The sequence below is a fragment of the Zeus faber genome, assembly GCF_960531495.2.
Source record: "Zeus faber genome assembly, chromosome: 2".
Lineage (NCBI taxonomy): Eukaryota > Metazoa > Chordata > Actinopteri > Zeiformes > Zeidae > Zeus > Zeus faber.
The window spans coordinates 23,567,174-23,580,151 of record NC_137189.1 but is presented as its reverse complement, the minus strand read 5'-3'; positions in this window follow the sequence as shown (position 1 = coordinate 23,580,151).

Sequence of the window (12,978 nt, the reverse complement as noted above, 5' to 3'; positions counted from 1 at the left end):
TTATCTGTTAGCTGCCATTCTTCCACGATATTAAACAGTAGCTCCACCAGAAGAGAACCCGTGTGACTGTGATAAACAGCTCTCGTTTGCTGCACATACGATAAAAGCTGCCAGTCCTCGCTAATATAATGTGCTGTTATTGTTACATACGAGTCAGTTGCAACACTAGTCCAGGAATCACATGTAATGGCTACTCGACTAGCTTTACTCATTGACTCCATTACCTGGGCTTTGGTTTCGCTGTAGTTTGCAGGTAAGTCATTTCTGTAAAGTGACTTTGTGATGGGAGCTTATACAGCAGGTGACGAAACCTTGAGTTCTCTACAACCGAATAAGGCCTTAGCTATGAAAGCTGCCACAGATTGGATGATTTTCTTCCATCTCTCAGAGTTGAATAACAAAGTTGTCAGTGCCTCCTTAATTCTTGGCTGATTTGCTGGGCTGGCTGTATTCTTTATGGTTGCAGACCGTAGCACAGGGTGAAAACGGCTAACGTAGTTCCTCAAATTCATCATATTACCCAAATATTACATTTTTGTGAGGCAGATTTTACACATAGCCTGCGTCTTGTCCATTTCGTGCTTCCCAGTAAGTTCATAAAATCCGAAATGTGCCCAGATATACGCTTTCAAAATACTGGGTGCGTTTTTAATCGCTTGCTGCTGATCTCTGCCTTTCTCTGAGATATCTCCCAACATATAAGAATAATTCCCACAATCCCACAATTCAATGCAAAAGAGCGACGGAACTCAACAACTTGTCCAGCCGAAGCCGGGCTGTAGGCTGTTCTTTGTTTTAATCGCAAGAAAATCTGTTTATTACAAATTAATGGTAGGGTTGGTTTTTTTTCTTCGTTATATTTCCAAACTCCCGATTATGTTCTGTCACTGCATCGAGGCAGAATCATCCATGTCCGCATCGTGATGCATCTTTGAATCGAGAAATTTCCACATCTCTAATATGCGCATACACATATATACATATACATGCATACACATGCATACATATATACATACACACACACACACACACACACACACACACACACACACACACACACACACACACACACACACACACACACACACACACACACACACACACACACACACACAGTATATACATATATACAGATATACACATACATACACACACATAAACATTTGTGTATACACATACATATAAATAACTACTGTACTATATTCATTTGTATATAGTATATATGTAGTATATATCTATATATAGTTTATATAGAATAAAAATGGAATTTAACTTAGTGCAAGGTACAGTTTGAAATTGGAAATTAAATGTGAAGTAAATGTAAAATGTGCCTTTTGCATTGCCATTCAGAGGAGGAGTTTCCTCTCCTGGCACAGAGGGAAGTCATTGTAGGTGGCTATTGCGGTGAGCAGGTATGTTCTCCTGTAATGTTCCTTATTGCAGGGGAGCTGAGGGAGCCTCTGGTTGAAGACACTCTGTTGTCTGACCAGTAGGTTGTGTAGGGGGTGTGCAGTGTTGTCCATTCTGTTGAGCAGTTTGTGCAACATGAGTACAGGGAACTGGTGGACCGCTTGTACTCTGTTGTGGTGCTCCTGTGTTGCCATCACCTGCTCGGAGATGCATTCCCTCAGCCGCACAAACTGTGTTATGTCTGTCAGGTAATCAATAATTCAGGAGGTTGTGGAGGCATCCAACTCCATTTCTTGGAGCTTCTTTTGCAGCAGTGCAGGCTGGATTGTGTTGAAAGCACTGGAGATATCAAAAAACAAGATCTCACAGCTGCCTGCTTTGTTCAGGTGAGAGTGGGCTTGCTGAAGCAGATGATAGCATCTTCAACTCCAACCTCGGGGCGGTAGGCAAACTGCAGTGGGTCTAGAGAAGTGCTCACCTGAGGTGTGAGATATCCAATATCCAATATTGGCCAATATCAGTTTCTCCAGGACTTTCATGATGTGTGATGTTAGGGCAACCGATCATTGACAGCAGATGAAGAAGACTTCTTAGGCTTCTTAGGTACTGGAACAAGGCCGGATGTCTTCCACAGCACTTAAACCTTCTCCTGGCTCAGACTGAGGTTAAAGAGGTGCTGTAGAATCCCACATAGCTGGTCTGCGCAAGCCTTTAGGACTCTGAGGCTGATACCATCAGGACCCACATGAAGAACATGTTCAACTCATTGTCTAGGGTTCCCTTAGCCTGATCCCCCTTCACCTTGAAGCCTGTGATCTTTTTCATTCCTGACCATAGATCTCGCACATTGTTTTGCTGGAGCTTGCTCTCCAGCTTTTGCCTGTATGCCATTTTGCTTTCACTGTCACTGTCAGCTCCCTCTGCACGCTCCTCAGTAATTCCTTGTCTCCGTCCCTGAAGGCTGTTCTTCTTATTCAGCAGCTCCTTCAGGTTGCTGGTGATCCAGGGCTTGTTATTGCGGAATCATCGCACTGTCCTGGTAGGGATGGAAACAAGTTGAAGTTGATGTACTCTATTATACAGTCAGTCTTGGAGTTGATGTCATCTCCATGTGACTTAGAGAGTACCTCCCAGTCTCTGACCTCAAGACACCCCTGAAGAGTCTCATTTGCTTCCTTTGACCACCTCCTCACAGTCCTTGTGATCAGATTGTGATCTGATCTGCAAAGGGGGGGGGGGGGGGGGTGGCAGTTAGCGTCCGGAATATGTTCCTGCAGCCACGTCTCGGTGAAACACATAATACTGCATTCCCGATATTCCCGCTGTGTCCTCGTCAGTGCTCCTAGCTTGTCCATCTTATTCGCCAGGGACCTCACATTCCCATTGACAATCGAGGAAAGAAATGGTTTGTATCTCCACCTCCTTGCTTGCTTTGGCACCGACCCTGCACCCCTGATGTCTCCTCTTCCACTTGTCAGGGATTTGGGGTCTCACTCCAGGCAGTAGTGTAGGCTAAGAGAGCGCAATCAGCTCATCCCAGATGTAAAGAATACCCCCACTCCCGTTGACATAGTGAACTGGCACAACATAAATTAAAAGTGCCAGGAATATCAACAGAAATCCTTTAAGCTGCAAAGTATCCATATTAGCGTAAAATAATCCTACAGTATGCAGTGTTTTGACAGAAAAGAAAGCGCAATGTAAATACAAGAAAATTAAAAAAACGCAAGGCGTTGACCGGAACTACTGCAACAGGCTGCCACTAGGGTGGCGCCATCTTGCATTAACCTGTGCATCAAACATGTGTACATGCTAAAGTTAGCTTGACATCGCCAGACCAATTCGCAAATGTGTATTTGTCTGGAACCCCTGGGTTCATTTTCAATTTCCAAGGGGTGTTACCAATGGGCGCAGACCAAAATGTCTCGACCAGAGGGGGGATTTTCCCAAATCTTGTCAGAAATACGGCAAACACATCTTTCATATCAATAAATGCTTTAAGTCCAGTTGTTTATTCTTCTTTTAGGGGAAATATATGGATGTGTTAAAATTTAAAATGCATGGGTATGAATTTCATTTTGACCAGCAAAAAAAGAAAGTGGGATACTAGTTTTGCTTTTTCTCTATTGAATGATCTATTAAATTCAAGGTTTGGCGAGAATAGGGATATAGGGGCATACCCTCAGTAGGAATTTCATTCATAGAAACAATTTAACTGGATAAAAATATCAGTGTTTGCAAGCCTGTGTACCCATCAGCCAGTGTGGTAAACATTTGATGGTTACAGAGAGCTCCACCAATCAGAGATGTCACTGTTTCTTACCATTAAGAGTAGTGTAGGCTCCATGACATCAGGAATAAAACATGTTTTTCATAAAACAAGGTCGATATTATACAGACTTGTGGCTTCAACAGGAGCAAAAACGATTGATTACATACATTGTGTAATATTTACACAATTAATTATAAATATTTCAAACCGCTAAACGCTAAACCTTAACTCTAAAAACGACACAAACTACAATTCTGCGCCTTTTTGTAATGCATCTTGATGCAATTGTCTCATGGGTAGGTAGTTACATTATTTTAAACCTACAAATGAAACAAATTGTTGTGTGATTAAAAACATGCATGTGTTACTATAGGTAAATTTGGTCGGGGACTATATCTGCATTGTCAGTTTATCAAACACAGGATAAGATGTAAATTCCTTGTGCAAGCACATACCTAAGAGTGTCGTGATGAATGGTAGAAGGTCTTAATGTCATCTTGTCGTCTTGGTGATGAATGGTGGTGAATGGTGGGAGCTAGATACGCATCATCAGTAGTGTTTCCTTGGATCTTGGGATGTTTCGGCCTCTACACTATACACCCTCCCCAAGGTGGCCAGCTACAGGCTGATCGGACCTGAGCTTGCGTGAGTCCAGACTTGTAACGAGAAAGAAAGCCATATTGATGGCAGACTTCTCGAGGGACTATGCATGGCAGGGGCGTCCTACTCCCTGAGTCAAGCCAAAGCTGACCGCATACCTACTGGTTTGCTACTTTGGGGCCCAACAGGGGTCTTTCCTCCTCATAAAAAGCCACTGGCTGCTCCTTTCGGCTGCCTCTGATGCAGCTTTGATGGCTGAGCGCTGGTTCTGGCCTCTAACTCCCAGGTCAGTGAACAGTCTGGTGGTAGATCTTGCCACAAACCCTCTGCATCCGACCTCCACTGGGCGGACCTCAGCGTTCCAGCCACGGTGTTGTGCTTCAGCAGCGAGCTCGGCGTAGCGTAGATGTTTTCGCTCATAAGCCTCATCCACTGCGTCCTCCCAGGGTACTGTGAGTTCGATAATGTACACCTTCTCCAGAGAAGGAGACCACAGCATCAGGTCAGGTCTCATTACAATAACATATGTAATTTGCAAAACACAATTATTTATAAACATTTCAATCCTAACACTAGCCAACTAAAAAAACTACAATGCCGCACTATTTTGTTTTGCATCTTGATGCAATTGCCTCATGGGTAAAGTAGTTGTATTATTATAAACCTAAAAAGGAAACAAATTTATGGGTGAAAAGCGACATGAATGTGTTACTAGGAGTTAATTTGGTCGGGCAAAATACCTGCTTTGTTAGAATTTACATATGTAATTTGCAAAGCCCTGAATGATATATAAGGCCTATATGACATCATACCATACATGGAAAATGCTTTTAATCAAACTTTATGGAAGGTCAACTTCAACAGAGATCCAACTTAGACCTTCACATTTTTACTTCAGTGCATCACGTAATAAACCACACCAGAGATCCCAACTACCTCCCAAATCTTTTCCATCTTTTCCAAATCTTCCATCATTTTTTACGTCTTTAGTTACGTCTCCATAAATGACTAGGATGACCTCATAAAGTACGGGGAAACCGGCTCCTGCAACATTGAGCTTTTCCTCGATTTTGGGAACAAGTCAACAAGTTTTGTAGGAACCAAAGTCAAGGGGTTGTTCAGGGTTTATGAGCAGACGTACCAGCCGAAATGCATTATCGCTCCCCCGCGTCACATACACATTTACATAAAGTTCAAATACGCTCAAGTTTCTTCAATTTCGAAGTCTTCGAGGTCGCGTCGCTCTCCATTACTCTCCTGCCACCTTGTTGGCATCTCCAATTGTAAATGAATGACTTCCGGCCGCTTTATCACGTATGGTTAATCTCAGCCCCAAACCTCAATCTTAAACCTTATTAATGCCTTGACCCTGGGCCCATTTAAGCATTCCTCCAACTTTTCTAAGACCCCCAATAAGGTTGACTGCAGGGTGGCGAGCCGCACAACATGTCTCTTGTCTTTGTGTCTTTGAGACACTTGCAGACCTTTAACCTTAGCGTGGGCGTGTTTCGGATCGCAATCTCCATACAAATGTTAATTGAGAAGAGGCGCTTAATTCTCACGCTTTGTGCTCTGTGTTCTTTAGCACTGTTTTATCCATACCGAACCGTACCAGCACCATAGCTCCAATGTCATTGTTTCAGCAGTTCAGATGTGGACTTCATAATTGCATTGCTTATGCTCAATGCAAGTGATTGAGGCGTCTTGGGTGAAAATCATAGGCACATTTTCGAAACACGTGTTGTGTCGCTGTGCTCCAATAATTTATGGAAGTAAAAAACAAAACAAAAAAAACCAAAGAAAAGACAAAAGGCTACTCCCATTAATTTCTCCCTCTCCTTTACGTCTTTCATCCTTCACCTCTCCCTCTCCCTCTGTCTCTTTGTCTTTCCTCCCAGCAGCAGTCTGGGACGCAATGTATCACTATTCCTCCTCTATTGGGTTCACTGTGCATTCATACATATGTGTTTGTTTGTGTTTGCGTGGATGTATGTGTGTGCGCACCCTATAGGAGACTATGGTTGGATGACATACGCTGATGGTATTCTGATTAAATGGGACAGCTAGTCCAGTTTGTGTGCCTGTGTGTATATTACAGAACTAATTATTGTTATTCCACGTCCTATTTTTTCTTTGAAGAAATTTGGTGCAGTCAAGGACACATTACGTTTTTTGTTGTTGTGAAGTGATTGTAAGAATCATGTGTCCTCTGTATTTGACCCATCCTTACTACCTGTATATAGGCATGCCAGTTTTGCATTGTTGTTAAAGAGATCCCTGAAAGCCAAAATTATATCTGTAAAATGTACACATTGCAGAAGTCAAATGAGTGCATAGGCTGAAGTCTCCTTCGTCGTGATCCCAATGAACCCCCAATGCTGATACACCCAAGACTCATGCAGTCATCTGCTCATAGATGATAACTGATTCCTGCCTAGCACTGAACTGAATTAGGACATAATACCTGCGGCCGTCTTGCTTTGAAATGTACAAAATTCATGCTCAATATTTCAGCCCGGGCTACTTTCATTGATACAGAATGAGACACGTTTTTCGTTTCATTTAGTAGCGCATGTTGTGTTGTGTTCTCTGGGAGTGTTTGGTATTCAGAGCAACAGATTCGCCATCAGAAGAGAGAACGACCCCAAAAAGTTGTCCAGGCCCTTTTTTGTGGGGGCTAAAGACCGCGGGACGTTTATTGAACTGGATGTAAGAGGAAAACAAAGGGTTTTTTTCGCAGGGCGCTTGATGGCCTGAACCACACACACACACACACACACACACACACACGCACACACGCACACACACACACACACACACACACACACACACACACACACACACACACACACACATACGGACACGGACACGGAGACACACACACACACACACACACACACACACACACACACACACACACACACACACACACACACACACACACACACACACACACACACACACACAACAATGTTCTGCTGTACTAATGGCCCAGACTAACTGAGCCCCATTATGCAGTTCTGCATTTAGATAGCAAAAAGCTGGCAACATTTCAGATTCTCTCTATTGAAGAAGCCAGCATCTCTTCCTTTTTTTTTTTCTTTTTTGCATTTTCTCTTCTTTCTTTCTTCTCCCAGCCTCTCTCTCTCTCTCTCTCCATCTCTCGCACTCCAATGCTCCGTGTCGAGCTGTGCCAAGCTTTGATGCTGGCCTGCCAGCTGACTCACGTGGGTCGAAAGCCGCCGGAGGTTGCCACTCTAGGAGCCCTGAGCTGAACTGATCGTGGTGTTCAGTGGATTTCAGATGGTGGACAGGTGGTCTTCCGTCTTTCAAGCCACTTGTGTCGTAAGAGGTCACATTTCCGAGATCCGGAAAGGTTTGCCAAGCCCAGATCTCTGCCTTGTGGTTCTGTTTGCTGGAGTTGTAGAATTAGAAATTTTGAAGGGCTTGACTCAGACAGTGAATATTGCATTATTATTTCAAGTCTGATTGAATCCAAAATCAGCATTTGCTTTCACTCCATTCCGCCCGTCCTCTCTGTCTTTCTCTCTCTCCCTCTCTCTCACTCCTTTTCTTGTCTTTCTTTTTTGTCCATGCATACCTCACGCTGCCTTGCATAAACCCGAGCCGGGATTGAGGCATGGTTCTTTTTTTAGTTTTTTACCCGAACACGCAGCTCCGTTAAAAGAAAAAAAGGTCCGCAAATCATGTGATCCTGCTTAGGAAACATGCACAGGAAAGCCACGTGACGGGGTTACAAAAGGGTCTAGTTTATTTAATATTTGGTGGTATTTAAACAATTCTTGTTTAAATCACTGGTTGTGGAATCCGAGAAATGTTTTTCTAAAGCTTCTTAACCTGACAACTGCTGACCCCAACCCCTCCAGGTGGCACAAAAGTGATTATCCCCTGTCAGCACCACAATTCCCACTATTGGCTTCCTTAAGGCCCAGACACACCAAACCGATCGTCGGCCTTCGCCTGTGGCCTTCGGTGAGAGAGACCTCTCTGATTGGCTGTCAACTCAGGGAATCATCAAACAAAACTTTCTAGAAGGGGCACACACAGAAAATACTTCTCATCTAATTATTCCAGTACCAGAATATTTTTGCAACAAAATGTATTTTATTCATAGAAATTATTACATAGTTATTACGTTACATAGTTATTGTTGTTATCGTTGGCTAGTGCAAGGTGTCTACCCACAATGCGACCTCATAACTTTTCAACATGAACGTAGATAGTAAAGCTTATTCACACCTCAATTGCATGTATTGCACTATTTCTGTTCCCTGTTTACTGCTTTTGAAAGCATTAGATATATGTATCACTACAAAGGTGTGTTGCACAAGTAAAGGTGATTAAAAACGATTCACATCCCATCTCATTCAACCTATTTCTTCATAAAAGCATCAATTGTAATAGATACAATAGCATTTCATCGGCAAGAATGAACATCAGATAAGATGGCATCAGGCAAGTCGCAAAACTTTATTTTGTACTTTCAGACTACAACCTTTGCATAGGAAAGAGGACAGACATACAAATTTCCTATATTTTGTCCCACTGAAAAGGCACGACACGGATATCACAACTGAAGTAATGGAAAAGGTCCATCTTTGTGACCAAGGGCTCCTGAAGCTTTCCCCTGTACTCTATATAAACAAGCACATAACTCAGTTATCTAAAAAGCAATAGAGTAATCATACCCTCATTAGCTACGATTAACTTATACTGTTGAGTGGCACAGAGTGCTCCGTCCTAGCAATGCATTGCAATAACCTCAGTCCAATCTTAAGGTTTTTATAAAAGCAAATATACAAACTGAGAAACTTTTGGCTTGCTTCTGTTGCCAAGAAGTGCATCATTCCCCTAACGAGATATAATGGCGGTTGTTAGTATTTTGTCTCAGAATGGTGTTATAATTGAACATCACATATAATTTTCATTTGTATATATTTTTGACTGTTCAGTCAACTATCTGCTGCTGTAATACCAGAATTTCTCCAACACGGATCAGTTATGTTTTGCCATATATTATTATCTCGCCATGGTGACCAGTCGTAAACTGCAACCTATGCTAATGCTAATGTCAATAATACAGTGGCCCTCTATTGTGTATGTGCCATCTTTTATCTAGCATTTATTTGTCTTAAAAATGAATCACCTAAGAATATTTATGGGAAAAATAATTTAAAATAAGAACCACGCTAAGCAGAAGAACTGTGTTATTTGTGGAAAATAGTTTAACCCCTAATGGTTTGTTGATATTCCACCTTTTCTAAATCCTACGAACCATATTAAGGTGTGGGAGTCTCTACCCACAGGTAGGGGTTTAGAGAGGGAGAAGGAGGGAGTCTTTCTTGCTGTGTTGCACCAACATGGCGTGAGTTTTTATTATTCAGAGGAACAAAAGGCTCGCTGGCTCGAATTATAAATACTACTTTTACTACTATTACTACTACTACTACTACTACTTCGGGTAGTACTACTACTACTACAAATAATAATAATTAGGAGAAGGAGGATGAGTTTGGGCGCAGGAGGAATGGCGTTCTGCTCCTGGTCGGCTGACGAGCCCGTACACCAATCCCCTCTGCAAGACAGACAAACATGGTCCAAACAGCTGATTCAGCTGATTCGAGGCAGCTTGGCAGGCGCGGGAAAGGAAACCGCGCTGTCGTCTGCAGCCGGTGCTTGACGACGCCCCTGGGTTCGCCGCATACCCCCACCGCCCGTCTTAGGCTAGGGAGCCATCCAACCAACTCCTTCACCTTTTTCTTGGTCTTGGGTCTAGGCGTGTTTGCGACCGCAGCGGTTTTAAGCTGGGGTCGGACCAGGCCTTCACCCAAGTGGTACCCCAGATACCGTACCTTCCTCCGTCCCACCGCACACTGCTTTGGGTTGGCTGTGAGCCCAGCCCACCTCAGGGACTCAAGCACTGCGCCTACATGCTGCATATGCCGCTCCCAGGTGTCGCTTGCTACATGCGGACGCAGGACGCGGTCCATGAGTCTCTGAAAGGTGTCTAGGGCACCGAACAACCCGGACGGAAGTGTGTGAAAGTAATATATGTCGAATGGAGTGGAGAATAACGATTTTTCCTTGGACTCCTGAGACAAGGGAATCTGCCAGTAGCCTTTGGTTAAATCCAGTGTCGTGAAAAAAAGAGCAGTATCTACCCGGTCGAGAAGTTCATCGACCCGGGGGAATCAGGTAGGTGTCGAACTGACACCACGTTCACCCTTTGGTAGTCTATGCAGAACTGAACCGACCCATCGGGCTTATCCATCAGCATGATCGGACTAGAGCAGTCACTCGTGGACTCCTCTATTACACCCATGTCCAGCATGGCCTCTAATTCCACCTTCACGATTTTGTGTTTGTGTTTGGGCAGACAATACGGCCGAGAGTGCGCCTTCATCCCTACGGTCGTCTCCACATGGTGGTGTATGAGGAATGTGAGGCATGGCAGGGAGAAGAAAACATCAGAGAAGCAACGCTGAAGTCCAGCCATGTCCGCCCTCTGGGACGGAGAAGATGGTCACTTAACAGGGTCGCGGTATGACTGGCTGCTTTTTGAACCTCCGGCCCCTACTCATCCCGCTCAATGACCAGCGTGACAAGAGTCACGGAAGTCCCCTCCCTCCATTCCTTTAAGAGGTTTAGGTGATAAATCTGTCTCACCACCTGCCTGTCAGACCGTTCGACCTCATAATCGGCCCGCCGGTTGACCACAAAAGGCCCTTGCCACTTCGCAAGCAATTTATAGCTGGATGTAGGGAGCAACACTAACGCTTTGTCTCCCGGTGCAAATTGAGTCCCCCTGTCGTATAAGAGGCGCTGACGTTTCCTGAGCCCGGAGCAAATTCTCTCGTGATAACGGCCGAATCAGTGCATGTAACTTTGCTCTCGGGTCTATAACATACTATATATATATATATATATATATATATATATATATATATATATATATATGTATGCATGTCATTCCTACTGGTGCTCGGACCTTCCTCCCAGTTTTCTTTAATTAGATCTAGCACCTCCTGCCAAAGAAGAGTTCGAAGGGAGAAAATCCCGTGGAGGCCTGGGGAACCTCCCGTAAAACAACAGGGCGTAACCACTTGTCCCAATTACAGCTATTGTCATGAACGAACTTTCAAATCATGTTTTTCAGCGTTTTATGCAAGCGTTCCACCAGGCCATCGGTCTGGGGGTGGTAAACGCTGGTCAGAATTGAGCGGACCCAGTAACTCGTAAAGTTCCGGAATTGTACGTGAAATTAAGGTAGTGCCCTGGTCGGTCCGGATTTCCTACAAAATCCTCGGGACTCGGGAGATGACCTGAAACAGCGCCTTCACCACACTTTTGGCCGTTATACTGTGCAGGGGCACTGCTTCGGGGTCCTGGGTTGCATAATCCACTGTGACTAACAGAAAACGATACCCACGGGCACTGCGGTCTAATGGCCCGATGAGGTCCATACCGAGTCTTTTGAACTGGACCTCGACTAAGGGGAGGGGCCTCAATGGCGCTCTTGGCATAGCCAGAGGGTTGACTAACTGGCACTCAGGACACACAGCACACCATTTAGGCACATCTGCCCAAATGCCGGCCAATAGAAGCGGGCCATTATCCGCTGTCGTGTTTTAACATGACCGAGGTGACCAGCCACCTGTTCATGGTGAGCTGCCTGGAAGAGCATTTCCCGGTGGCTCTTCAGCACAAACAACTGGGTTATCTCCTCTCCTGTCTGAGTGTCATGGCTCACTCGATATAACCTGTCCCTAATCACTGAAAAATATAGGTGACTGAGCACGGCGTCTGGGCTCATCAATACGCCATCGATTTTGAAGCCTCTGTTCGAACCAGGCATTGCTGGACCATCGTCTGTGAACAGCCTGAGTCCAGAAAAATCTGAGTCCAGCAAAGCCTTATGTCTACCCACGTGCAGCCTTACTGGTAGTTGGTAGGGCCCTTCCCGACCGGGAGAGGGGTCTGATCTGGGCATCTAGCTGGCTCCCCGTCGGCGGCAGACCAGCGGTTGGTCGCATTGTGCTCCTAGGAACTCACGCTGGCGAGGAGGCGCTTCAATTGACAGCGGAGCCAGTCCCGCTCCTCCTCCAGGTGCGTGAGACGTTTCCGCACACACCGGATCGGCTCCGGGGCGCCTTTCACTCGGCAACCTGCCCCTCCCGAGTCCCTGTTCAGATGCCACTTGTGGGAGTCTCTGCCCACAAGTAAGGGGGTGAGGGAGGGAGACAGAGTCATTCTTGCCATGGTGCGCCAATATAGCGAGAGTGTATATTATTCAGAGGAACAAAAGGCTCGCAGGCCAGAAGTATAAATACTACTACTACTAAGAAGAAGAAGAAGAAGAAGAAGAAGAAGAAGGAGGATGTATTTGGGTGCAGGAGGAATTGCGTTCTGCTCTGTCTGACGAGCCCCTGCGCCGATCCCCTCTGCAAGACAGACGAACATTAAGAAAGCTCCCTGCCTCGAGTCCAACCAATCAGCGCCGCGTGGGCACTGATTGGTCCGACTCGAGGCAGCTGTGCAGCCGCGGGAAAGGGGACGTGCTGTCATCTGCAGGCTGCTTGCCCCTAGGTCCGCCACATAAGGTTTATGGTGTGACAAGACAGGTCTAAAAGCAGGAGTTTTTGAATTGTTTCCTCAAATTGCTGGAGAGACCGCAG